This window comes from Pteropus alecto, unplaced genomic scaffold (genome assembly GCF_000325575.1).
Source record: "Pteropus alecto unplaced genomic scaffold, ASM32557v1 scaffold607, whole genome shotgun sequence".
Taxonomy (NCBI): Eukaryota; Metazoa; Chordata; class Mammalia; order Chiroptera; family Pteropodidae; genus Pteropus; species Pteropus alecto.
This window is the reverse complement of record NW_006440644.1, coordinates 268,740-295,164: the sequence shown is the minus strand read 5'-3', so window position 1 is coordinate 295,164 and position 26,425 is coordinate 268,740. Positions and strand designations below refer to the sequence as shown.

Genomic DNA, 26,425 nt, shown 5'->3' with positions numbered 1-26,425 from the left:
ACCACTGGAGTCAAACGTTTACCCAGGATGTGTTATGTGGGTTCCAGCCCAGCCAGAGACTATCCACAGGACTTGAAGATGAGGCTTTGAATGAAGCTGAGATCTGAGGCAGAGAGTGCAAGGCCTCATCAACCACCAAAGCCTTCAAAGCTGGTGGGAAGTGTTCTCTGTTCATTTTAACCATATGGAAAATTAAAGTCTATTTAGCCCCTTTTAAATATATTTTCCTTTCTTTGTTTAATAAAAGCTAGAGCTGTGCCACTGTTCACAAACAATCTGGGACCCAGATCCAGGAAGAGAGTATGAGCTGCCTGTGCCCATAGCCCAAGCCACAGATGCTCCATCACGCCTCTCCAGATTGCTTCTCTTCACGGCCTGCAAAGACGCTAAAACCAAGATGTCCTTTGGCACTGGTGGTTTTGTTCTCCTTTTCCTTTCCCCCACTTCCTTAGAATGTGTTGGGTAGAGAGAAGAGCACAGAGACAAAAAAAGAACTGTCCTGTCCACTGAAACCCAAGCTCAAGTAAAGGCCCCACACAACACACAGAAGATGCACCCACCACCAGCCTTCCAGTCTCTTCTGGGCCAGACTGCTTTTCCTAGTGCCCAGATGGCTCACTCCAAACCCCATTGATATAAGTGGGCATCTAGTCCTATCACTCCCCTGTGACAAGGGACAGCTTTCTGTCCACATCTTACTTGACCCACAGCGGGAACAAACTCGATGAACTCCTTCCTCCTTCTGGAAGCATGCTACTCTCCCAATCTGAAGTTCAGATCTCTGCAGAGTACCCATCCAGTTGCTGAGAAGATCGGCTCAGAGCTTCTTCCATTGTTGCAACTACCCCCAGCTCCAGAGAGCCATCTCACCCAACTTGTTCTTCCTGCCAGGGCTGGCTTATAGGCCAGTGACTGCCTGATTGGGGAATCCAAAGGCTTGACTCTTTGACTCCATTTGGGACAGCTCTGAGGGCCACCCCTGCCCCAGAGCACCCAAAGGATGGGCTGAGGCCTCAGTTTCAATCATGTTGCTAGCCAGTGCCTCCCTCTGCCCAGCTCTACCTCCTACTCCTCTGTAGATGTGTCTCCTGAAATCACTCCCCAGTAAACATCCTGCACCTAACTCTCCAATTTCAGATTCTGTTTCTGGAAAACTCAACCTAAGAAAGTTGATATGGCAGCAATCTCAGAGACAGTCTCCAAAGGGAATTGTGGAGCCAGCTCTCTCACAGCCCCTGGCAATGCAGTCAGCACGAGTGGACATAGGAAGTGGAAGCCCTGCACCCTGCACTGGCATATGTGGTAAGTGTGCTGGTGGGGACCATGGAGAGGAGGCCTGTAGCAGAGGACACACACACTGGGCAGCATCCCTGCCCATGAGAGGTTGACAGAAGAGGTGTGTATAATAAGGACTAAGGAATAAGTGAAACTTGCTGAGGTCATTGATTTGTTGAAGAAAAAAAATGACAGGCTTGGGGTGATTAATTACTAACTCAAGGCAAAATGTGAAGCTAAAGGGGCCTCCCTGACAGTTTTAAGGGGATTCAAATCTCCTACAGCCAAGAAGAGAGAGAGGAACTTAATCTCAGAACTTAACTGTAAGAGTGCCGAGTTTCGAGAAGATGGACTTCTCCACCCTAGCAGACCCCCTACACAAAGGTCAGGGCCCAGTATGCAAAGCATGGACCTGAGACAGGATGAGGATATCTAGTGGCACATCTCTCAGGCCCCTAAACTTGCTAATGGGAGGCAGAGCAGCCCATTCCCCTTCCAGCAGATGGTGCCCGGCATGACGGCAGGCCCTGCAGCAGCTCAAACTAGGAGAGAGCCACACAAGACAGTGCCTCTCCCCTAAGAAAGTACCCACCTACCTTCTGGCCACCAACCCAAGCACTAGGATCCCATCCAGCACAGCCTATCAGGAAAGACACTGGGCCTGTGAAAGGAAGAAAGATATGACAGATCAAATAAGCTGCAGGACCACCCAGCATGCCCCCATGGGAGCCAGGGATATGCACAGGACTAAATTTTAGGGCACTATAACAAAAGATAGAAAAGTTGGAGAAGGGAAAAAATACTAAGATAGGAAGGCTTCCTGTGATATGGGATTTAATGCTCCAGCAACACCTGAGAGAGCAGAGCTCCCACACATGGCTCCTGAAGGGAGTGGTGGTCCACGCTCAATGAAGTTAAAGTGCCAGAGTTGCCACAACAGACACTCCAGGCAGAGTACAAAGAATGTACCCGTTTGAGTGAATAGACTATGTAAGAAGGAAAATCACCAGGTGTCCATGTTCCCCAAGAGGGCTTGAGGATGCCCCATCCATTAGTGAGGAGTAATGAGTATCCCCAAAGGCCCTTAACAGCTCAGAGTTGGCTGTCCATGTAGGTCTAACAGAGGATGCTGCACAGAAGTAGGCTCCCTGGTAGCAGTGGAGAGACAAGCCCACTGAGACAGAGGGCAGGGCAGCACCTGATGTCAGAAGCCAGGTGTGCATGTGAACATAATGAGCAATAAGATCCAAGAGGCAGCTAGTCGCACCTGACTGGCAGAAAGCTATGGAGACAGTTAAAGAACATGGCATTCCTAGAGGCAAGAGAGATGGGCTAAGAGCAAGGGTGTTGCTTACTTTATACAGTCAGAATGAATCATGGTTGAAAGATTAGAAGACTAAGGACAAAGACTCCACTGAAAAGTAAGCTCCAGGCCCTTGCCTAGCATCAGGTTTTAAGCCAGCTTTCAATCTGAAGCCTCTGAATGAGTTCCCAGGAAGAAGGATGCAAGCACCACAGCAAAGACATTTAGTGACCTTCCTCAATCTTTCCCCAAAGGGCTCTATAGCCATTTACTTGGCTAACCATGTGCTAGGGAAATAGGAATGCCCAGACCCTCAAAGATGGTTAGACATTGATTCTGGGAATGTGCCACCTTGCCCACTTTGTTAGAGCAGAGTGTGCAGGGACCAAGTACCAACAGAGTTCTGGTCTGGCTCAGCTCACATTGTGTCCACAGAGCCATCAATTGTCCTGCTGGTCTTCAGCTCTGAGTATCAGTGCCCCAGGGCTGACTGCAGACCCCTGCCTTTGCTCTCCAAGCCTTCCCTGCTCCCATCCAGGCCCATCTGTGTGAGCTGATTACCAAATATGTCTGCAGTCCTCTCTCCAGACTGTTCTACATCCTCATTCGGCACCTCTTTACTTCTCCCAGGCATCTCAAAGGTATTATGTTCCAAACTCTTCCTTCTCCAACCCATGTCATGTGCAGTGAGCCACTGCCTATTCTGTGTACCTATCCCCAACTTCATCTGCCTTCTGAAACCAAACTTCTCTGGCCAGGACAGCTACATATGCTCCCTGCTTACACACAGGCTCCTCTACCCACCCATCCACTGCAACCACAGAACTCATCTTAAAGCATAGATCAGACCTCATCCTTCCCTAGATCCCCATCCATGTAGAATGAAATCCAAAGGCAGGGTTTGGTCTTGAAAGTCTTGCCTGGCCCAAGCCTTGTCTGGCTCCCCAGCCCAGGGAGTTGTCAGCGCTAAATAAAAATTCTGTGGGCTGTCCTTGACTCCCACATCCTGGACTGCCACCTCTCCTCTCTTCTTCCTTCTTCTCTTTCTCAAGAACAAAGACTTTGAAGGCCCATCTCTCTGTTTCTGAGGAAAGTCATTAGGGTGTGGACATGGATAGTCTTACCCACTGCTTTATAAAAGACACATGAAGAGAGCAACACTAGTCCAAGAAAAGATTTTCTGATAGCGTGATTTCTGGCAAAAAGGCTGGGCCATGAGGAAGAGCTATTGAGCAAAGAATTGCTTCCATATTTATTTCTATGGGCACCAAATCAATGTTTGTTGTAAATAAATAAATAAAAATTAATAAAAGCAACTTCACCATACACTCCTTCAACACCATGAGCATATCTCTAGCACCATGTTATTTAAAAATATCTTACGTATTACCTTTTCTGCTCTCCTCTCTAAACTGTGAGCTTGCTGAGGGAAGGCATATGAAGTTATTCTCTGAATCTTTTACCTCTAGCTGGGCACTGAGCAAATGCCCAGAGAGTGATGAAGGCACAGAAGCAGCAGGCAGAATCTGGCCTCCTTGGGCCTCCTTTAACCCTGTGCACATGAGGAAAGCATGGGTCAAGATTGCAGCCCACATGTCTGCCTCCCACACGCCAGGCTGTCTGGCTTTGAGCTCTCCAGGGACAAGCCTGCCAAGGCAAGCCCAGCTTCATGCCAATGCTGGCCCAGGTCCTGGCCCCAGAAAGTGCATAGTGCAGTCTGGCTGGCTGGGCTTCCACCAGGTGAATAAGGAATTACTCCCCTCCCTGAAGATTCATTTTGAAAATATATTTAGTAACTTCTAAACAAATTGTACCAATCCTCCCAGTTTTGTTTAGTTAAATTAATTTTATTTTAATATTTCCATTAGCCATTTAATTTATTCTAAAATCTGGCACTACAAAGTAATAAAACCTCTCAAATATTGACAGACAGTAAAGTAAATGTCACCCAGCTACAACCATCTGTTTTCCTCCAAATTCCTCAAGATGAAGAGTGTTCCATCATCATTTATTTATGGGCCTTCCTGGGCCTGTGGTATAGCTCTAAGCCTCCCCAACTCTGAATCAGGCTGAGAGGGAAAGAAGAAAAGGTTCTGGAATGAAAATGAGAAAATTTACACAGCAAAAAGAAATGGAGTAAGCTCCAGTGAAATGTGAAAGCTTGTTTACTGCTTACTCCATCAGCAGTAAACAAGGACTCCATTGGTGTCCTTGGTACTGACCCTATTCTCATTTCTCACCCCCACTTCTCCCAGCCTTGCCTTGGGATGAGAGAGTGTCCTCCAGCCCCGCTTGCCTGGATAGGAGGGAGAGCAGCAGGCTGCACAACCGTCACTGGGAACTCACAGAGGCAGAACCTGGTCTGACAGCTCAGAGCCCCTCTCCTGCACCTCCTCCCAAACATCTTCTTTAGTATCTGGGGTAACAATGGAGCCCTGGCTCTGAGGGCAGCTCTCCATAAGCCAGGTGCCACATGGTGTGGAGGAAAGTCCTCAGGCATAACAGAGCCAGGTTCAAATCTTAGCACCATCACTTGTGAACTGTGGGAGCTTAAACCTTCTTTTTCACTAGAGCCAAAGCCCAGTATTCTCTGTGGGGCTGGGATATGGGCCGGCCCATAACAGGGACCCAGGAGCCCCTGGCAACACTGGCCCCACTCTCCTGATGCCCATTGTCTCTAGAAAGAAAGGCCGTTGCCTGGGCCACTGCTCTCTGAGCCAGGGAACAGGTTAGACATCGCCAGGTGGGGGACCATAGAGGGAGACCACACAGCCCAAGGCACCTGCACACCTGCCTGTGAGTTTGAATGTACTAGTGTTTACATGGCACACATACTTACAATTTCTCTCCCTCCGGCATGCCAAGCCAAGGCAGCCACAAATATTCCCCTGCCCTCGTCCACCAGAAAGCCCCATCTGCTCAGTCTTCACTCTCTAATTGCTCTTGTGACTCCCTCCTCGCTCCCACCCACTCTGGGCAGTATATCTGCAAGGTTATATATTCAATGCAAGACTCTACTGAAGAGGGAAGCGAGGATGTCATCCAGGAAGGCGTTTAGCCCTGAACTTCTGCTGGAGCCCGGAAGGGAACGGACGGCCAGGTCATTCACTGGTCCAGCCAGCAGGCATGTCAGCACCACAACTTGCTCCAGGGATATTAGACATCACCAGTTGCCCAGAGCCCTGTGAAGAGAGAGATCAACAAGTGAGAAGATGTGCCTGTGTGCTGTCAGCAATACAGGAGAGGTTCTAGAGAAGGTAGCACTGGAGTGGAATTCTGCAGTGTTCTAGGGGGAAGAAATGGTGTGAGTGAAGGGTCAGAGGAGGGAGCCGTACCCCCATTTAGGGAACCCCACACAGCTTGTCCACTGGAGCAAAAGGGGTGAGAAAACATGAACAAGGAAGGCCGAGACCTACGACTGGGAAGAAAGCACAGAATTTAGCCAGAGGGCTATACAGAGCCAAGGCAGGTTTTAGCCTGGGGGCATTAAAGGCTCCAGTGTGAAGCTCAGACACATCCCTAGGAAGAGTTGTGTGGAGTGTCAGAAGAGCCCAGTTGAGGATGAAATGCTGAAGATAGTGGGAAAAGAGCAGATGTGGGAAGGGCCTGAAAGAGTTCTTCAAACAAAAGCCTGCCCTGTGCTTTCCTTCCATCTATGTGCCACAGGGAGGGCCTCAAAGGAGGCAGTTGACATCAACACCACACAAACTGGCAGGGAGTATTTGGGATGGGAGTGACCCCTCAGACTCAGAAGGGGACCTCAGTGGGTGTTGTCACAGAAGAATAAGCTCAAGTAAGGCCTCTGACATTTGGTGCAATTCCTAAAGAAATGCCACAAAACATACCTTGGTGACATTTCTTCCATTTTTAATCTACACATTTGGGTCTTCAGTTATCTTAACAGGTTCTGCTGACATCATCCTGGAAATTAACAAAGCGACTCTCACAGCTCTAAAGGAGGAAAAGGAAGTTGTGTGTTCACAGTCAAAAGAGGAGTTCATAAATTTTCACAAAATTACTAGATGTGTGTAACTTATGGCTGAGTCTATGAGGAGCAAAGAGATGGCTGTGAGGAGACAACACGGTGAGAGAGCAGCCGTACACTCAAAGGCTGTCAAGGACAACTGGGGTAGCCAGTGATAGCCCCTGGGCTCAGGAGCAGTGTTGGCCAAGATGCGCCAAGGCAGTGCTTCATTTACTTCTTATTCCAGGACGCCCGTGGACTTCACACACAGCAAATACCTGCATGATAGCCAGCCTCAGAATACTATATGGGCCCCAGGTGCCACCTAAGGGAGTCATGGCTGCTCCGCACACAAAGAGTCTCTGGAGATTCAACATGGCCCTTCCTGCTGCAGCAGAAATCTAAGTTGCCCAGAGACAGTGACGTCACCAAGGCTGGGCTGATGGCCGCGATGCAGGGCAGCCATGGATACTTGGATGACAAATACCACGTCAGCCACCCAGCACCCACCCCTATTGCACCATGTGTGTTCACTCAAGGAACATGCACAGGTCAAGAGCTCCTTCCTTGTGCAAGACAGCCCCTGAAAGAGAATCAACATTCAGTCTTGGTTCAGGAAGTGGGAATAGAGAAAAAGCTCTTCAGGTGTCTAAGGACACATTCCTCAAAGATACTCTGAAACTTTTGTTGCCCATTTTTCAGCAAGGACACACCAAGGTCACACAGGTGGTGAGTGGTGGAGATAAGTTTCTAAGTCCATATCTGATAGCCTAATAACCTACATTCTCCACCGGCTGCTTCTGTCTACACCAGCATCCTGAACCTTTTTGGCACCAGGAACCAGTGCTCCTATGAGAATCTAACCTGATGATCTGAGGTGGAGCAGAGGCGGTGATGCTAGTGCTGGGAAGTGGCTGCAAAAACAGATGAAGCTTCTCACACTGGCCCACTGCTCACCTCCTGCTGTGCAGCCTGGTTCCTAATAGGCCACAGACTGGTTGGAACTGGCCCGGGGGTTGGGGACCCCCACTCTACACCAAATGACAATCAGGTGACAGTGCTTGATTGGGTATATATTTGCAAGTTCAATTCATAGTCATGCCTTATATGTTCTCTTGCATGCACCAGATATTTTACTTTAAAAGATAATAAAGAAAAGGTTTCAGAGCCAACCGAAAGCAGATCATTCCTCTCCTTGCACTCATGGGGACAGGCCTGAGGAAGAACCTCACCAGGGCATGGTGGAAAGTTTCTGGATGTCCCCTCTTGCCAGACTGTGAGCTTGTCTGTGGCCCCTGACTCATCTGGCTTTTGGGGTACTTTCTGGCACTAGTACTCTCAGCCCATCCCGGAGCCACCCCCAAAGATGGCCACAGCCGCTGCAGCGAAGGGGCCCATGGTTGCAGAAAGTGGGCACTACTGTGCCTGGGCTTCAAAATGAGGTACAGACTCTGCCACCATCAGGTAAGTCAGCCCCAAGGAGCTGTGATTTGCCAAAAGGCTGATTCCCTGTCAACATGTCCCCTAGAACCCTCTCACTAGCAGGATGAAAAGCCACCTTAGAGAGAGAAAAAAAGAACCCTGGGGGAAGTGACTCCTATGAAACAGGTATCCCACTGACTCACTCATCATGAGAGCTGCCCTACCAGAACAGTCTAGGTCTAGCCTCCAAGTAGGGGTAGGAGGAGGGAAAGGAGAAGAGGACAGTGAGCTTGATCTAGAGCAGCTACCCAGTGACACAACAGTGTGGCCTGTCATGGGAGAGGGGTGAGTGGCAGGATCTGGATGTTGAGAGGACCTATGGGGAGATAGGTTCTTCATCATGTGGCAAGGTTAGCCTGGAGGTAGGGGTCATTGGAGAGCCATCCTGGAGGCCAGCCCAGCTGGCAGGCAGGCATGGTCCAAGACAAGAAGGCAGAGAAGTGAGATTAAACCCCCAAGGAGGCCAGAGGAACCTTGAATGAGTATACCCATATTCAAGCCTGACCGTTGAACCTCAGATGAGCTGCTCAGCCTCTCTAAGGCTAGTTTCCTCATCCATCTGGTGGGACTGAGAATTCCCATCTAGTAGAAGTACTGGTGGGAGGAAGTAAGATCCACAGATGATATTGAGACGTATAGAGGATATGGCAACTTCTAGTTACTGAAAGACTTCTCTGATGGCCACCTAATCAAAAGCAGCACAATAGTCATTCCCATTTCATAGATGAGACAACTGAGGCCCAGAAAGAGAAGTAACGAGTGTAAACCCACAGGAGAAGAAAGCATGCCAGGCCCAGAAAGCAGGTCTCCCCCAGTTCCAAAGACACTACCCTTTCTCTTACACCAGCCACTTCTTTAGCATAAGCCTCTTTACTCACCTCTTCCCCTGCAGAGATAAGAAGTGGAGTTATTTTCAATCTTCAAGTTTTCATTCCCTAAAATTCTGGGAAATTATTACAAAACTGCAGCTGCGGCAGATAGACCAGTATGAGGTATGGCCTTGCTGAGAAGGTGGTGCCCATCCCCCTCAAATGTAAATTGGTACAGCCACTATGGAAAACAACATGGAGTTTTCTCAAAAAACTAAGAATTAATCTACCATATGATACACAATCCTTCTACTGGGTATTTACCCCAAAGACTTGAAAACCCATATCTAAAAAGATATTTGCACACTGATGTTCTTCACAGCAGCATTATTCACAGTGGCCAGGACCTGGAAGCAACCGAAGTGTCCTATGATAGATGACTGGATAAAGTAGCCGTGGTACATATATAAAATAGAATATTACTCAGCCATTAAGAAGAGATGAAATATTGCCATCTGCGACAACATGGATGGACCTCAATAATCATGCTAAGCAAAATAAGCCAGACAGAAAAAATTGAAAACCACATGATATCACTTATATGTGGGATGGACAATAGACTAGTGGTTACTAGAGGGGAGGAGGGGAGGTAGATGGGGTAAAAGGGGTCAACTATGTGGTGACAGAAAGAAATCTAACTGTGGGTGGTGAACACACAATGCAGTATATATATATGACTAACTGTTGAATTGTACACTTAAAACTCAATTGGATTTTTTTAACCAATGTCACCATAATAATTTTTTTATAATTAATTAATTAATTAAAAATGTTTATGGGTTGTCCCTCTCTGTCCCTTGACCTTCTCCACAAGGACAGCTGTGAGATACCTCCTGCCAGGCAGATCCTAGGCTCGTTGTAGCCTCTGGCTACCTGTGACCTCACATGTCTCCTTCAGGGGGTCAATGACACCAAATCTTCCACACTCCTTCTCCAGGATAGTTTCTGATGCTCCCTCAGGCTGTCAGGGGACTTAAATCACAAGTATGCCATGGCAGAGACAGCTGACAGGTGCGAAGTCCCCATCAATCTTTCCACAGGACAGTTCAGGCTCTGGCTAAGAGGGATTTATGGGATGAGGGGGACACGGGACAATGCCACCCTACCCAGGCCCCTCTGGCAGCCTTTTCCTATGATCAGGAAGGGCAGCTCAAGGGGAGCTCACTCCTGCAGGCGGAGTTGGTTTCCCCAATAGGCATCTCAGGCTGCTAAGCTTACCAATGGCTCCACTTGTTTTTCATTGTCTTCTGCATGCGTTCAAAGTATGCAAAAAGTGTGCATTATTTTTTAAATTAAGGGAGAAAAAAAACAATAAGGTTGTGTTTTGTTTTGTTTTGTTTTGTTTTGTTTTGTTTTGAAGAGGGTTTTTCTCAAGTGCTAAGAACCACACAGGCGCCTTCCACCAGCCTGCAGGGAATAGGAACACTTGAAGAGAAGCCTGGGCATGTCTGATTTCCCAGGGAACCCTCATAAAAAGCCTTTCTTGTTCCAGGAACAATGCTGTGCTGGCAGCAGGCACAAATCAGCCCTAAAGAAACCCAAGCAGGATTCCAACCATAGCCTGGAAACGCAGCTGAGCTAACTGCCCCATTCAACCAGCCTCCAGCCACCAAAACCCAGCAGACACTTTGCGCCCTCTTCTTCTCTCTCCATAACCCCCACCTGAAACTCCAGACATTCTGGGCCTGGCTGCTGAGGTCTGGCCTAGGCAATTGTTCAGTATCTATGCCATTTTGGTCAGAAAAGTCTGGGTGGGTGCTTAGAGAAGGCCTTGATGATCTGGAAGGATACAAACGTTGGGGGCCCTCAATATTCCTCGTCTCTCTGCCTGCCTACCTATCCACCCACATGACCTTGGTAAGTTGCCTTACTTCTCTGTGCCTCAGTTTCCTGATCTCTACAGAAGGGTAACAATAACGCCCACTTTGTACAGTAGAGAAAAGGAGAAAAATGCTTAGGCGGGAGTTGCCTTGAGCACCCATGCATTCACAGTCATTACTATCAATGTTAATTTAATAATTTACCCTTAAGCAAACAAGTATCAAACGCCATCTGAGTCTCTGTGCTTGAATTCGCTACTCCAATGAATACTTGATTCTTCATTGCCACTTTAAATTCTACCCACAATTTGGTGTGTCAAGACAGGAATTATCCTTACTATGTGACAGCTAACAAACATGATCAGCTCCTTACATTGTCATTGAGCCTCCGCAGGGCAGAGCACTAGATTTGTGGAACACAAAGATGAGAAGCCCTTGCCCTGTTTTGAGCAACCTTATACTTTAACACAAGAAAAATGGGTTGTTTTTAAGTCACAAGTCACTTGTGTCTGGTTAATCAGAGCTGCCTGGAGCAGTGTATTGAAAAGGATTTTGAAGCTGCCTGTCAGTTCAGAATAGAAGTGCTGTGTGGTGGCTAAATGATGCCTACCATAGGCACAGGAGGGGCCTAAGTAGTGGGTTAGATATAGGCGGTAGTTTAAGGAAGAGCCAAAATTAGAACACAGGTCTCTTGTGCTCAATGTGGTGAGCACAGGCATAACACCTTCAAAGTACTTGAAAATTAAGGAAAATTTTACAGCTTTCATTTTCTATTTTGATGAAAAGTCACCATTTGCTATGAACAGAATTGTATCCCTGTCCCAAATTCATGTGCTGAAGCCCTAATCCCCAATGTGACTATTTGAGCATAGGGCCTATAAAGAGGTGTTTACAGTTAAATGAGGTCATAAAAGTAGGGCCCTGATCTGATAGGACTGGTGTCCTTATAAGAAGAGACAGGGCTCAAGGAAGGAAATATGGCAATAGCCCAGCAGAATAAAAAGAGGGATGTGATGAGAATTAGAGAGAAGCAGTTGTCTCAATAGACTGGAAAGAGAACCTGAGCACCTGGCTGAAGAGGGTGCTGGGCCTTCTTAGAGCAGGAAAGCTCTCCCTGCTGTAAGCTCCCAGCAGGAGGGAAGGTAGATGAGCACACACTTCCCTGGCTCCTGGGTGCAAGGCTCTTCTCACAGTCTCCTCCAAAAAGATGCCTTCCAGCTGATCAGTCAGGACCTAGGCTGTCAGCTTCAGGGCTGGTCCCTCGCCCACCAGGCTCCAGATCTCTGTCTAGCCAGCCTATGAATAATACATGAAGCACCATTTTGAATATAAAGCATAGCATGTAAATACTATCTCTGAATTCTAAACACAGTCCTGCCTTTGAGGACAATTACCCATTTCAAAGTATTCTCCCATCCATTGTTTGCCTTTTCAACAGCCCTGTTGAAGTGGTTTGGGGATGATGCCATTTTATCCATTTGGCAGGTGAGAAAATTGAATCTCCAAATATTAGTATATTAGTCAGGGTAATTAATGCTGGCTGCTATAACAACTAAAACATTTGGTTTAACACAATACAAGTGTATTTCTCATTCATGCAAACCCATTACAGGTGCTCTGGTCTGTGGCTCTCCTGGGAGTTCAGGGATTCCAGCTCCTGCTATTTTGTAAGAGCACTGTCTGTGAGGGTCTTTGGGGTCCTCCTCTGGACCCTTGAATTCTGCTGGTCAATGAGTAAAAGTGTGGAGAACACACAAGATGAGGCTCTGCCAGGCCTGAAGGTTGGTATACCTTACCTTTCTGTCCATATTCCATTGGCCAAAACACAGTCACCTGACCTCAACTTTATGCAAGGGATGCTAGGAAATGTAGCTCAAGTGTGCCCACGAAGAGGTACTGGAACTGGGAGCATCTGGCCAGTTCACATATGCTCCAGGTTAGATGTCCAGGTTCTGGCTCCCTGAACCGTACTACCCACCCTCCCATTGGGTTTCCCCACACATGTCCTCTCTGAGCCTACTCCTAGGACAGGGACTGAATTAAGACTTCAAACTGAAACCCCTACATATAGCTTTAGTTATAAGATGTTTGATTAATTAAATACCAGAGAAGTGTAAAGGGACAGGAAGACATTATATTCACCTAAGAGGAAATTGCAAGGAGGGAGATTAAAACCACATTTGAATTACAGAAAAAATAATTGGCAAAGTTCCTGGAATCCAATACATTCCTGTAATGAGTTGCTACCCAGGTGGAATTCTCTCCCCAAATACAAAGCAATACTCGTGTCAGATTCCAGGAGACCCAACTTAATTACAATCTAGTTAGATATTAAAGTTGTAGCTACTCAAGTGCAGCAACAGTTGCCTAATTACCAGGTCTCAGGGGGGAGTCTACAATCAGTTTTTAAAGGAATATCTCTTCCATGTAGCACCTTTCCACAAGGGCTCCTGGAATCTTTCCAAACATTAACATCCCTTTAGGAAGTCTCAGGCATGTTGACAAAATTTGGAGTCTCTATCAGTAGAAAAGGTCTGACTTGGACACTGAACCACAGAACTGTGGGGACATTGTTTCAAGGTCCAAACTACAAAAAAGGAGAAGCAAAGTGGTATTGCCAAGGGTGGAGGGGAGTGTTCCAGGAGGTGTGTGGTAGGAGTCAGGAGACCTGGAATCCTGTCCTAGTTCTGGTCGGCTTTGAATTCCGAAACACTCGTGTTCATGCAAAGAAGTGCCTCACCATGAGTCAGTGGGAGGTTCCTGGGTCAGGATGTCTGCACAGCTAAGCTAGGACATCAGGATGCAGGAAAGTGGGTCAGAAGGCCTGAACATGGCCCCCAGTGCCTTTGCGCAACTGAGAAGTACTTGATAGAAGGAGAGCCTAGAGTGTGGGGGCAGGAGGTGGATATACTGCCAGGCAGGGAAGAAGGGGGTGGGATCCCCTTTAGCTCTGAAGGGAAAAGACACCTGAACAATGACAACTGGGGACAGAATGCTGCAGAGAGAGGGAAAAGCATCCACAAAGAGCACCTGAAACAGCCTGGGCACTTTGAGTGAAGCACATGCTTCAGGGTGGAGATGCAGCTGGCAGGTGATCGACAGTGGTGCAAGACAGGGAGAGGCTGTCACTAGAGCCTCAGGACCTCACATCTGAGCACAAGAGTCTGGGCTTCCCCTTAAATAGGAGGCGTTCTCAGGACCATCCCATCCCTCACAGTATTTCCCAATACAGACAGAATCTTTCAAGCCGTGGAGAGGAGCTATACTTGCTGCATCTTCACTTGCCCATGACAACTTCTAATACAGTGCCCAGAACTGGCTGCCAAAAATTCTCCAAATTCATCACCTTCACTGCAGGCCAGAAAGTACACCTTTAGCTCCCACCAGCTTCTCTCCTGTAAAGGGAAAACAGGAAAGTCTCAGCCACTTGCCTTAGCCAACCAGTGAACAGTCTCCCACCTAAGTCTGACCTCTCTCTCCCAGCCTCTCTAAACATCTGTGCCTTCTTGCAAGCCCACACATTCTTCTTCTGTAGCCTTCCCCAGGAAAGATTTGCCTTCTTCTTATAACCCTTGCCTGTCCCACACAGGGCCTCATCCATCTGTCTCGCTGATGACATTAGAGAAATGTGGGTATGTCCCCAATACTGCACAGCCTGGGATGGTGCCCACAGTTGTTGGGTAGATCACATGAATAACCTAGCAAATAGGTGGAGAGCAGGGAGCTTAATAAAATACTTACCTCCTGATGCAAAGATCTTTTCACCAAAATCTGTTTTCTTCCTTCCTTCACTCTTTATTCCAATGATTTTTAGCTGCTATCAGTATGACCTATGGTTTGTTTGCAGCTATAGGGAAGGCAAAGGAAGAGAATATCCAGAAAGTAAATGGCCTTCATTTCCTCTGGGATGAAAAGACACGTGGGGTACCATGGGTTCAGGCTACTTTTTATAGCAAAACCATTTATTGTTATCTACTGCTATGTAACAAATTACCCCAAAATTAGCAACTTAACACATATTTATTATCTCACCATTTCTGTGGGTCAGATTCTGGACTTGGCTTGACTGAGGGCCTCTGGCAAGGGTCTCTCATGAAGATGTAGTCAAGCTATCAGCAGGCTGTGTGGTCTCATCTGATGGCTTGACTGGAAACTCTACTTTCACGATCTCTCACACGGTTTTGACAGGCCATGGTCCCTTACCGTGTAGGCTGCTCCACAGAGCTGCTTCCTGACATTACAGTTGGTGTCCCCCTCCAGGATGAGTGATCCAACAGAGAGCAAGGGCATCCAAGATGGAAACCACAGCTTTTTTGTAATCTGATCTTAGAAGTGACATCCCACCACTTCAGCCATTAGTACGTTCATTAGAAGTGCATAAGTCCAACCTACATTCAAGAGGAGGAGATTACACAAGGGCACAATCCCAGGAAGAAGGGAGTCTTGGGCCATCTCAGAGGCTGCTTACCATATTTTTGTTTTTACAGCAGATCTCATTTTCCAATACTGTCCATAACATGCTCTTCTGGAACCACATGCTCTTCTAGAACCATGTGCTCCTCTAGAATCATATGCTTTTCTAGAACTCTGCTTCTCTATAATTTTGCCACCCACCCATCAAAAGGTGGAGCCAATGTTCCCACTCTTTGTACCTGGGTAAGACTTTGTGAAGGTTTTAATCCATATTGAGGGGCATAAGTTATGCCTTGTGACTTTAAAGGCTTTCAATTTGTTTTCTGGAGACATTCACTTTTGGAACTCAGCTGCCCTGCTTTAAAGAAGCCCAAGCATCCCACAGAAAGGAGCTGAGACCTCAGGCCCAAAGCCCAAGCTAATCCTCTAGCTGACAGCCAGCACTAACATGCCATGTGAGCATGCCATCTTGGAAGGGACTCCTCGGGTGATGCCACGAGCAGCCCAAATTGAAGATTCACAAGAAAGAAAAATTGTTATTCTTAAACTACTAAATCTTGGGGTGACTTCTTACCCAGCGATAGATAATCAATTCAATTTCCAAAAGTCCCTTCCCAGTTGAGGGGTGAGCCTGAGGGACCCCCAGGCCAGCATTGGCAGGAAGAACCCATGAAACCATCCAGGTGGGAGTGACTGTGACTCCAGCACAGACAAGAGAGTCTGTTGGAGTAGGGGATGAGATTTCACCTGGGGTCTAGGAATCCTGAGAAGTGTGAGTCTGTTGTAGAGAGGGTCACTCAAACAGCAGTCTGAAGCCCAGTGGAGGGCCATGATGGGCAGGCCTAACACTCTGCAGGGAACTCATAACAGCTCCCCTGGGTATATATGCCTGGCTAGAGTAAGTAGGACCTGACTTGAAATGCACATCCAATTTCAGCTGCAGGGGAAAGAATGTCAGAGTTCTTGCTGCCCAGGGACAGCTGCCACAGACGGCAGCCACATTCAAGTGGTGACTGGGCCACAGAGACTCCAGCTCTCAGGCTGGCCTGAAGAGAAGAGGGGGAAGCTGGAATGGCATTCCAGCCTGGGTGCCATCCTGGCCAGGCATAGAAAAATGGAGCACAGAGAATTTTCCAGGTGCCACAGATCCCAAGCCCTCTTCATCTAAATGTCAGTAACTGCCTTCCTGTAGGTGGGCAAGAAAGCCAAGGTCACAGTTCAGGAAAACCCTCTCACAAAAGAACTTCTTGTAACCACATGCAGATGTTCCTAGTCTTAACTCCAGACTCTCTCACTGCCCATCTCAACAATGTACGTATCCTAAAGAGACTTTGAACATGGAAATGGCAAGTCTTGCAAGGAAAATGCAGGATGTGAGAAAGTCAAAGAAAGGTGGTGGAGAGTTGCATACCTACACCCTTGGAAAGAGGGATCAGCGGGCCAGGGGGAGGGGCAGGGACAGGTGACTAGCTGAAGAGGAAGAACCCCTGCCCCATAGCAAGAAGGAGGGCAGTGGGCTACCAACTGGGCACCGAGGCTCCCAGGGTTCTCAGGAAACATGATGAATCAGCAGTTTTCTTTTCAAAAGTGACCCTTTCTATGATCATATCACAAGTACCAGATGTCCAGCTTTCTCAGTAGCATCATGTACACACACACACATTCATCATCATCATCATCATCATCATCATCATCATCATCATCATCTTTGCATAGGAGTAATCATAACCAAAATTTAAGAATAAAGTAAGATTGAGCTTTTTAAAAAATGTTTACATTTAACATTTTAATATGATGTCCCAAGCAAATAGTTCCCTATGATATTTTGGTCCCTAAATTAAGTGATATCATTTTTTGTGGCCTTTTTTCAGTACCATGTGCTCTGGAGCACAGTCTCCCTGGTAGGAGCACTGCCTTCACTACCACCCCCTGGTGAGAGGACGAGTAAGGCCTGGCAGGGCCCAGCAAATTTCTTCTGGCAACTCCTAGAGCCATGAGGTAGGACTAAAAGGAGCCCGGAGCCAACAGTTCTACACAGATCCTGGCTTCCAGGCAGAACCAGGCCAGAAAGGAAGCAGACATGCTTGGAATTCCAAAAATGCATCCCTTTCTCAGGCCTCTGCTTGCTTCCCCAGGCCTCCTAGGACTCAGAGAGTGGGGCTGGGAAAGCAAACCTGACCCCCACCCCTCTAAAAGACAGGGAGAAACTCGTGCCCCACCCCAGCCTATCCTGGGATTTCCTCTGCATACCCCCAAAGCTGCCTGTGTGCCAGTGGACCAGCTCTAAGGAGGAATACTAGACCCCATCTCTCCTGATAATGCAGCCTTCAGTGACCCACCCTAGGGCTATGATCTTTAGTCCCCTTTCCTCTCACCTCCAACTCCATTCCCCAGACACAAGGGGACAGGAGCGAATCTTAGTCAGTCCCCCTCCCACTGATACCTGGTAAACTCTTATTTTTTCTTAAGAGTTCTGAATGTATCCTATCCAGAAAGAAGGCCCTTCATAACATTGGTCACAAGAAGTCACAGGCTGGTAGAAAGAGGGGGCTCACCCAACAAAACACATATGTCCATAATGAACTCCAAGAAATTGGTCTGGCATTGAGGGTTGGGAAGAACCTACCACTAAGAAAAGATTATGTATCTGAGACCCAGCTGGACTACCTCCAGCAGGCAAGTATGTGCCCACGATAGCAGACAGCAAACAATAGACAAGACATGGCGGACAGAACACAAAAGATAGAATACAGCAGACAGAGGACAGCAGAGGACAGGGGACAGCAGACAGGACACAACAGACAAGACATAGCAGAGAGCACACAGCAGACAGAACATGACAAACGGAGGAAGTGGACAAGGAAGAGCAGACAGGACATGGAAGACAGTACACAGCAGACAAGGGAAAAAAGACAGGAAATGGCAGGCAGTAGACGGCAGACAGGACAAAGCAGATGGGACACAGCAGAAAGGGACAGCATACGAGGAACAGCAGACAGGGAAATCAGACAGGGACAGGAGGCACGATGCAGCATAGAGGGGACAGCAGACAAGACACAGCAGATAAGGGACAGAAGACAGGAGACAACAGACAGGACATGGGAAATAGGACACAGTGAGACAGGATGTGGGAAATAGGACACAATGAAACCAAGGATCCTTATGACTAGGTAAATTTAGTTTTAAATCTTAGCTGTAGAAATCCTCTCCTTCTCCCCCTTCCCATCCCTCTCCCTCTCTCTCAAGCCCCTCTGCCCCTCAGAGACCTAGCCTCTCCCCTGGGTAATCAGTAACCCCAGAGGTAACAGAAGACAGTAGCCCAGACCTAACTAATGGTCACAGAGTCATGACTTTTGGCAGGCTAAAGAAAACAGCTTGACCTAGGATACGTTTCACCACTTGCGCCCTGAGGTAGAATGACCCCCTGGCTACCTTCCCATGAGACCAGACAGAGGGAGTCTGAAAAATACCTCAGAACTGCCCTCAATATCAAAACAAACAAAAAAAAGATTCATTACCCTTACCTCACCTCCAACTGTTGTAGCCGCCAGCCCCCAATAGACACACGGACCACCAGAAACCAATGAGTTATAGGAAGCACACTCTTTATTCAGCCAGCTGGGTCTGCCAGGGATATGCAGACCCCAAATTAAGCAGCCCCGAAATGTAGAGGTACAGAGTTTTTAAGCCCTAAATCCCATTCCTCATTCTGTCTGAACACAAAAGTCTATTTTTCTTCTATTTACTAACTGTCAACCCACAAGTCGGTTGTGCAAGCGGGAGTAAAGAAGCAGAAAGCTTATTGTTAGAATGTTATGTTCCCATGGGTGACAACCTATGTTCCCATGGGCGATAGCCAAGCAGTAATTTTCCAGCCAGCACACAACCAATCAGCTCCTAGTGAGATAGGACATCACTTGTAAAATTCTTAATCTTTTAGCAGGAAATGAAATGGGACATCTCTTCCCTCCTTTCTTTGGAAAAAGGCTCCCTCCCTCAAATCCTGATAATTGTCCTGGCACTCAGATCCTCTGGCTATTGATAAGGGTGATCAGCCCATTGTTAAGCAGAAACTGTGTTAAACCAGGCAGGGCTCTTAAGAGCCTGTTGGGTGGAGAGGACTTTAAGCCAAAGGTCTTTCTTTTTACTCTTTTAGAAGTATATTAACCAAGCCTGTTTCCCTTTACTCACTTAATAGGCAAATCACTAATAGAAATTAATAGATGTATAATTTAAATAACGAGTTTGTATTTTCTTTTCCTTGTCTAGGGACTGAGGTGAAGTGATAAGCGTCATCAGCCCACTGTTAAGCAGAAAAGATATTATGCCAGACGGGCCCTTAGAGTCTGAGAGAGGAGGAGACTTTAGGCCAAAGGTCCTTTTTTTTTTTTTTTTTTACTTTTTAAGAAATATATTAACTAACTCTGTTTCCCTTTACTCGCTCTTAGAAAAGAGCTAGGCAGGAAAGTTAGTTAGGGAGTTTCACGTCTGCCTGCAAAGACACTGAGGTCATCCTATTTTAGAAGGGATCTGCCCTAATCCGCCCACAATTAAGCAAGCCAGAAGGCATTTTTTTTAACTCACACAAAGAAACCAGTAGGCAGAGATTTAGGTACCAGTTTAAGCCAGTCGCTCGCACATGCCCATTGAAGACCCCAATGACCTTCAACTCACCTGAGTTTCATTATACCATCATTATGATATGATGCATATGGCCGGAATTTCATTAATATCATTATAACAGATGGAATTCTGGGAACAAACATGCACAGAAAGCAAAATGATGAATCACTGAGTCTTGTCAATCTTAGTTGTCAATCAAGGAAGCCCATTCCTCTAAGAAAAGTAACCACCCACAGCAAAAAGGGATAAACACCCCGAAGTGTTTGTTACCAGACCTTTCGAGCCACACTTCTCTTGCTCAAGGCCCGCTTCCACATCTGGAAGTGTACTTTCCTTTCTAATAAAACTTTTCTTTTCTACTGTATTTTGGTGACTTGCTCAATTCTTTGTTCAAGACATCAAAAATCTGGACAACGCACCAGGAGAGGACCCCACTCTCCAGTAACACCAGTATAACCCCTAAACCCCTAACCCACAGTGTCTTGTGATTTTGCCCTATATAATCTGTTACCTACATACCATCAAGGAGCCAGGTCTCAAGAGCACGAGCTTACCTGTGTCTCCAAGCTTGGTGCCATTTCCTTAAATAAACCTCTACTTTCTTTGCTTCAAATTCCTGTCCATGTATCCTGGCTTTGATTCATGCAGGCAAAATGAACCCCTTAAGTTCAGTAACAACAACAGACAGGACACAGCAGACAAGGACAGCAGATGGGATGACAGATGGGACAGCAGAAAAGACACAGCAGACAGGGGCAGCAGACATGGGACAGAGTGGACACAACAAACAAGGGACAGAAAACAGGGAACGACAGACAGAAAACAGCAGATAAGACAGCAGATAAAATAAGGGACAGAAAACAGGGAACAACAGACAGAAAACAGCAGATAAGACACAGAGCACAAGGACAACAGACAGTAGACAGGACATGGTAGATAGGGGAAAGCATATAAAACATGGTAGACAGGGACAACACATTAGACAACAGTCATCTTTCTGGCACTTCTGCTGTTGGAAACCCTCCAGCACTCTTCGTCTATGCTGGGAAGTGGGAGGAGAAAAATGCATGCATTGAGCTCACCTCCAAGTTTGATGGCAGCAGTTCTAACACAAAATGGTTTTATTTTTCCTCCTGTCACTACTCTCAGCCTATGTGACAAATCTCTTTGGGCATGTCCCAGTATTAAAAAATCTAGTCATACTGAATAGTGTCCCTGTAATGTAGAGAGGAGGCGAGAGAATTAAAATGTTAACCAAGATACATTCAGAGACTGCAATACACTGATCAGCTCTGCAGCCAGGCAAAGAGGACACTTTCAGAACAAAGGGAGATTTCTGCTGGGATTACTAACAACCCATTACCCTACCTGTGAAGGGGAAACAAGAATCATGAGTCATTCCCTATGACTAAACCTATGGATTAAAGGCTGGGAACTGCCAGCAGGCCTTTCACTCTAGGTATTCTTGCCTTTTCACGCTACATACACTTCTCCTCTTCACTCTATGTCCATATCAAAGGAAATGGGTTAACAAAGTCTATTAAACTATAACTCACAGGAACTAAAGAATGATATATAAACTGAATTCCCCAAATACTCAGAGTCCCTCCCAGTGCATTTACTCTTTCTCTCCCACTGAGCTCGCTCTATTGTCACTGTCCCTCTCACTGTCACTCTCTCTGTCTCTCTCATGGTCCCTCTCACTGTCTTTCTCTTGGTATTCTGCACTCTGTCCCTCTCAGTGCTTTTACTGTCTCTCTCACTGTCTCCTTACTCTCTGTCTCTGAGAGGAGACCACACTCTGTCTGTGGAGTGTTATCTCTTTTCTAATAAACTTTTTTTTTTACTAACTTTGGCGTGTGTGTTGAATTTTTTCTACACTCTCCACCAAAGACCCTCTTCTCTCATTGCAAGTCTTGTCTCCCCACACCAACTCTGAGAAATTTGCCTTGTCCTGTATCAATGCATCTAGTCTCATTAAAATTCATTCTCCTGTCTATGGCCATGCCACCCTGAACACGCCCAATCCCATCTGATCTCGGAAGCTAAGCAGAGTCGGGCCTGGTTAGTACTTGGATGGGACACCACCTAGGAAGACCAGGTGCTGTAGGCGTAAAAAATAAAAAATAAAAAATAAATAAGGGATTGTAAGCTGACAAATTCCTTGCAATCTGTGAGGTCAACCAAAGTTTGCCTCACTTAAAAAATAAATTTCATTCTCCTGTCCATGCTCCACTCACATGGCAGGGAGATGGTAGGCTAAGGGAGAAGACCTTCTCATCAGACATGTCCACACTTCTGCAGAAGTGCCAGACAAATTTCCTTCCACAGCATAGAGGCACTCTCCAGGAGGGTGGTCCCAGGGGACTCTCTCCACTCTTGTCTGTGCCATCTACTCTTTCAGTCTCCCATCAGAGCCCAGCACTCTTATGGGAGTCCACAGCACACTCAAGGCCACTGATGGCTAATGAAATGTGTACTGTGTATTTTATGTTGTACAAATTTCTCAATTTAAAATTGTGATAGTGAACATAGATAAATATAACCATGGTGTGCTGGTAAATGTAAACAACCAGGTTTCCATCAATAAAGTTGTGATATGTAGTATTTTCCAATTTCTATTGTGTAAATATTCTCATCATGGCCAATTTTAGGCTGCCAAAGTCATGTCATAGACACAGAGGCGGCAAATAGGTGCACAATCAGCCGGTGAAAGGCTGCCCAGCTCAGCACACCACTAGAGAAAGCACACATAAAAAGGTCCTCAGTCACTTTTAAGAGTGTAAAAGAGTCCTGAGATCAAAAAGTTTGAGGACCACTACTCTACATTGCACCTGATCAAAACATGTACGAAGGACTGCAGGCACCATCGGGACGGGAGAGGCAGAGGACTTCGTCCCCACCTTCTGAAAGCTCCAACCTAACTGAGGAGTCCCTGGTGGAAGACTCTAGCAACTGAAGAGTCAATTCCATCAGGAAGTGTGGCAGGAGGGCTGAGAAAGGGGATGGAGACTAGGTATCCTACAGCTAGAGGCGGGTACAGTGGGGAGAGCTTAGGTTCTGTTATCAGGTGAACCTGGTTTCTACTGAAATCAGCTATAACCAGTTCCTTAGCACTGCTTTCTGGACTGCTTTGAGCCACATTCCTCACCAAGGACCCCAGAGGCACACTGCTGATGGCATGCTGAACTAGGACACAAATGGAGCAGCAAGAAGACTGGTGGTTTTGATGCAGGACAGGGCAAATTTCCCTGAGTCGGGGGAAACCAAGCCCTGCACCAAGAGAAGAAGAGGGTCCTTTGGCATAAAGTGTAGAAAGAATTCAACACACACCAAAGCTAGTGTCAAAAAGAAAGTTTATTAGAAAAGGGGTAACACTCCACAGAGTGTGGTCTCCTCTCAGAGGCAAAGAATGAGAGGGACAGTGAGAGGGAACCTGAGTATTTGGGCAATTCAGTTTATATATCATTCTTTAGTTCCTGTGAGTTATAGTTTAATAGACTTTGTTAACCCATTTCCTTTGATATGGACATATAGTGAAGAAGGAGAAGGGTATGTAGCGTGAAAAGGTAAGAACACCTAGAGTGAAAGGTCTGCTGGCAGTTCCCAGCCTTTAATCCATAGGTTCCCCATGGTTTTAGCCATAGGAAATGACTCTTGGTTCCTGTTTCCCCTTCACAGATGTGGAGAATGGGTTATTAGTAATCCTAGCAGAAATCTTTCTTAGTTCTGAAGGTGTCCTAGCCTGGCTACAGGGCTGATCAGAGTATTGCAGTCTCTGAATGTGGCTTGATTAACATTTTTAATCCCTCTCTCCTCCTCCCTACATTAATTTGAAGAGTGATTTACAGGGAAAAAGACCTTTCTGGAAGGCAGCCAGACAAAGCCAAACAGATTACCCAGGAGTTTATGCACCACCCCTTAAACTCACCCATAACAGTAGTGGAGCTACGGAGTTCAAGGCCTAATGGGCTCCATGATCATCCTGATCTTGCCAGTTCCCACCAGATTTTTTCCCAGCATTTCCACCAGCCCAGATCTGATCTAGGAGCTGGGAGCCCCAAGAAGAATAATGCTGCTATGCCCTTGAGCAGATGGAGAGACAGACAGGGAAACTCAGAAGGCCTGGAGGAGCCACAAGGTGCTGACAGCAGCAAAACCCAAAGAGGGCATTGGCCAGTCCATTGGTCACGGTGGTCTGAGGGGGATCTTTCATGGAAGAAACATGTGCCAGGCTATGAAAGTACAGCAAGGACGCCTCACATCCATGAAAAAGAACAATGTCCTTAGGAGAGGAAATAGCAATGGCAAAGGTATAAAACAGCCTTGGAACTATAAAGCAGGACCTCTGAGTTTCCAGAGGCTAGAAAAGTACTAGGATTGTGGCAGCCTGACCCTGCCTGACCATTTCCTGCTCAAATGAGTTAGTTTCTGACTTCACCACCCCACTTCCCCAGGACTCTCCGGCTGACGCTGACGGGGCAGTCCAAAGACCTGCTTAACTGATTAAACCGGTTTCCTTATAGTTTGGCAGCCAATCAATATTCTCCTTATGTTCTCCTTCCTTATATGGAATATCTATAGCTGTGTAGGAATGCAGAAGTACAAGATTGTATAAAACTGCCCGTTATGTTGCAATTGGGGCTCAGCCTTTGGATAAGAATCTGCTGAGCCTGTGCCGGCCTCATATAACGCTGCTTCCTGCTTAATAGCCTCAGTGTCCTGGCTCTCCTTTCAAGAAGTCCTCAACAGGATGAAACCATGGTCCTTATGCCCTGAGGGGCATTCTGTGTAGAAAACAATGGCTGCTAAGTGTAAATTCCTTCTGATCACCTAGCTAGAAACTCCAAACTGCAGAGGTTTTCTATCTCTCACATGCTCTGCCCAGAAAGTTCTTTCACGCCCCACTTCTAGGGTAGGGGTGACCAGGCTGCTGCACCTCCCTCTCCCTGTCCTGGGACACATCCTGCACAGTCTCTCCTGTGGGTGCTAGGCTGAAAGAAGGGAAGCTTAGAACTGTTGATGACCATCTTCCTCCCTACAAAGAAGACATGAGACCAACACAAAGGAGAAAGCAAAATCAAGGGCTAGAGTGAACACAGGCCCCATCTCTGGAGTTCATCTTACCTCCAAGTCCTGGGTGTCCCAGGTGAATAACAATAAATGCCCTTTTTGCCCAAGCAGGATGACTCAGGTTTGGTTTCAGTTTACATTTTTATTTGCAGGAGCATAGTCAGCAAAGGGGAAATGAGGAAACAGATCATTAAACAGGAGGAGTTAGCAGCTCTCAGGGCTGAGAGTGAATTAGCAAACAGTAAATGTTTGACATAGCATCACCTTCATCTTTGTCATCATGACCCCATCTATTGACTTTAAAATGTGTCAAGTGCCTTTTACACAACCCATCCCATTTAATTTCCCCAACACCCATAAGAAAAGCAAGACACATTCCTCCAACACATATAATATAATTGAGAAAACAAAGGCTCAGAAAGGCTAAGTAATGTGCCCAAGGTCACCAAGCTGGTAAACAGCCAGGCCAGGATTTGCCCCAGGCCTGACTGACTCCACAGCTCTCAGCCCCAAAACCTGGAGGTTAAGTGTGAGAACCCATGAGTCTCAGACACACCATCAGAAACAACACTAATGCTCTTCTGAAGAAGCTGAAGTATGGAAAAAACAGAATGGGGTTTCCAAATCCTCAACACATGCTACACTAATTGGGCAAAGTAAGGCACTACCATCAAAGCTTATTTCACTCAAATTGAACTCAGGATCCCTCACTATTGTCCCAGGGCTGTGGGATGGCTTGAACAGTGAGAAGGATGGTCAGACTCCTCTCTGGTGGAGGTAGGGGCAAGGGTTATCGACCTAAGCTCACCATATTTGATAGCTGGGACAGGGAATAAAGCTATGCTCATATGCACACTCAGCCTCCCAGGCTCTCAGGACCTACAATAGTCACAGAAGTGAAGTAGACAGGGAAACCAACACCACAACTTACCCCCAACTCCAGGATGTGAAATGTGTGACATAGGCTGGTCTTAACAGCATATTTCACCCACTGAGCCTTGATGATTAGTTCAGGTGTGAGCATGTGACCTATGTTTATCAGATTAAAGCAAATTTCAGGATACTTTAGCAGGAATTCTATAACACAGGTGCTTTCTCTAGCTCTAGATCATGTAACTGTGCAGTAGTGAAGCCTAGAACTACAGTAGTCGTTTGCTACCATGTTTAAAGATAGCCTGAGGTGAGACTGGCCACAAAGTTGAATATAGCAGGAGAATAACAGAAAAATAAAGCCAGAGTTCTTCTTAAATTTTACTTATGGAAGACAATGTGGCAGAGACTACAAGTTGCCTATAAAAATATCCATTCTTTCCTCTATTATTCTTAGCAACAGAAACTTGATTTTGCACAGCAATGTGCCCATTAGGAAAACTCTATTTCCCAGCCTACCTTGCTGATAGAGGTGACCATGTGACTATATCCTGGACAATGGTACATGGATAGAAGTTCTTACACAAGTCTTCTACGAAGGCTTCTTTCAAAAGTAGGGCCCTTCCAATTTACAATATACTGAAGGTTCTAGCCAGGGCAACAAGGTAAGACAATGAAATAAAAGGTACCCAGACTGGAAAGGGAGAAGTAAAACTATCTAATTGTAGATGGT

General features: G+C 46.6%; 1 long non-coding RNA gene and 1 other non-coding gene across 6 annotated transcripts; one reads left to right on the top strand and one right to left on the bottom strand.

The window, feature by feature from the left end:
• Positions 1-4,032: 4,032 nt before the first annotated feature.
• LOC107196085 lies at positions 4,033-20,821 on the bottom strand. Of its 5 annotated transcripts, XR_003048046.1 has the most exons (8): positions 20,304-20,821; positions 19,801-19,878; positions 14,746-15,101; positions 14,455-14,560; positions 14,060-14,108; positions 11,782-12,009; positions 6,424-6,529; positions 4,033-5,760 (listed from the first exon to the last, which is right to left on the bottom strand). It is a non-coding gene; the product is annotated as an uncharacterized LOC107196085 (long non-coding RNA). The 5 variants fall into 5 exon arrangements; XR_003048047.1 differs by lacking the exon at positions 19,801-19,878; XR_003048048.1 differs by lacking the exons at positions 14,746-15,101; positions 19,801-19,878.
• Positions 20,822-21,743: 922 nt separating this feature from the next.
• On the top strand, positions 21,744-21,862 carry LOC112484587. The gene has a single exon (XR_003048049.1). It is a non-coding gene; the product is annotated as a 5S ribosomal RNA (ribosomal RNA).
• The last annotated feature ends 4,563 nt before the right edge of the window (positions 21,863-26,425 follow it).